The following is a 2,349-nucleotide window of genomic DNA, read 5'->3' as shown; positions in this document are numbered from 1 at the left end:
ACGATTTTCTCAGCAGCACATGGAACATTTTCCAAAATAGACCACATCTTAGGCCATAAAACAAACATGGACAGATTCAGAAACACTGAAATTATTCCATGCACACTCTCAGACCATAAAGGCAGCAAATTGGAACTGAACACACATCTCCACCAACGAAAACCCTGTAACTCATGGAGACTGAACAACACATTGTTGAATCAAAAACAATGGGTAATCGAAGAGATCAGAACAGATATCCAACTGTTTATGAAATTTAACAATAAGGAGCACACAAATATCAACTCCTTAGGGACACAACAAAGGCAGTACTCAGAGGAAAATTTATAGTGCTGAGTGCCTACAGCAGCAAGTTTGAAAAATGGCAAACCAACTAGTTAAGGTCTCACTTTAACCTCCTGGAAAAAGAGCAACAAACCAACCTTAACCCATTAGGAGAAAGCAAATTATTAAAATCAAAGCAGAATTAAATGATTTGTAATAAAAAAACTATAGAAGAATCAACAATACAAGGAGTTGGTTCTTTCAAAGAATTAACAAAATTGACAATCCCTTAGCAAATCTTACCAAAAAAAGAAGAGAGCATATCGAAATAAAGAAAATCGCAGATGAAAATGGTAATATCATGACAGAAATTACCAAGATCCGAATATCATGAGGGAATACTTCTCAAACCTTTACGCCAACAAATTTGAGAATCTAGAAGAAATGGATGAATTCCTAGACAATATTAACATACCCACACTGAACCCAGAAAAGCTAACCCAAATCAACAGGCATATTTCAAACTCTGAAATAGAAATGGAAATTAGACAACTTCCACTTTAAAAGAGCCCAGGGCCAGATGGATTCACAGCTGATTTCTATAAGGTCTTCAAAGCAGAGCTCACACCAATACTCCTAAAGCTCTTCAACGAAATTGAAAATGAAGTTTTTTTATGAAACGCATTCTGTGAATCCAGTATATCCCTCATCCCCAAAGCAGACAGAGTTTAATCAAAGAAAGAGAACTATAGACCCATTTCTTTGATGAACATCGATGCAAAACTTCTCAACAAAATACTGGCCAACCGTCTACAACAACTCATCAAAAAATTATACACTATGATCAAACTGGATACCTCACAGGGAGGCAAAGCTGGTTCAACATACACAAATCAATTAATATAATTCAACACATCAACAGGAGCAAGGACAAAAATCACATGATTGTCTCAATAGATGAGGAAAAGGCATTTGACCAGATCCAAAACCCCTTTATGTTAAAAGATGTGGAGAAACTAGGAATCCATGGAACATTTCTCAATGTAATAAAGGCTGTGTATGAGAAACCCACTGCCAGTATTATACTTAATGGTGAAAATCTAAAGCCATTCCCTCCAAAATCAGGAACGAGACAAGGATGCCCACTCTCTCCACTCCTTTTTAACATAGTACTAGAATTCCTAGGCAGTGCAATAAGGCAAGAAGAAAGCCTAAAGGGGATCCAAGTAGGGAAAGAGGAAATAAAACTATCCCTCTTTGCAGACGACATGATTCTTTATTTAAAGTATCCTATACACTCTATTCGCAAGCTCCTTGAACTGATTCAAAGCTTTGGAAGGGTAGCAGGCCATAAAATCAACCCTCACAAATCAACTGCCTACCTTTACGCCAACAGTGAGTGGAACGAGGCAATAATCAGGAAAGAAACTCCTTTCACAATAGCTTCAAAGAAAATAAAGTACCTAGGAATTAGCTTAACTAAGAATGTAAAGGACCGTTTAGATGAAAACTTTAAAACCCTAAAAAAGGAAATTAAAGCAGAACTAAGGAAATGGAGAAACCTCCCATGCTCCTGGATTGGAAGAATCAGCATTGTGAAAATGACAATCTTCCCAAGGGCTATCTACAAATTCAATGCAATACCCATCAACATCCCAATGTCATTCTTTAAAGAAATAGAAGAGGCAATTCAAAATTTCATATGGAATAATAAAAGACCCCGTATAGCAAAAACTCTTCTTAGCTGACAGTGCAGCGCTGGAGGAATTTCAATTCCAAACTTTAGACTCTATTACAGAGCTATAATTCTCAAAACAGCTTGGTACTGGCACAAGAACGGGCCTGAAGTCCAATGGAATAGAACTGCGGATCAGATATTAAACCACAGACCTATGGACACCTAATGTTTGACAAGGGAGCCAAAAAAAATAGAATGGAAGAAAGACATAACGATCCTAAATATTTACACACCCTTTTGAAGATTCTCAAAAGATTGAAGATTCTGCCAGTGTAAGTTAGATTCTGGCATTGATATTAAATAATGTAATGAGTAGGGATTTATATTTGAAATATCACTGTTGACAA

This window comes from Megascapheus bottae, unplaced genomic scaffold, assembly GCF_031878675.1.
Source record: "Megascapheus bottae isolate mThoBot1 unplaced genomic scaffold, mThoBot2.hap1 HAP1_SCAFFOLD_43, whole genome shotgun sequence".
In the NCBI taxonomy this organism is placed as follows: domain Eukaryota; kingdom Metazoa; phylum Chordata; class Mammalia; order Rodentia; family Geomyidae; genus Megascapheus; species Megascapheus bottae.
Note: the sequence above shows the minus strand (reverse complement) of the source record.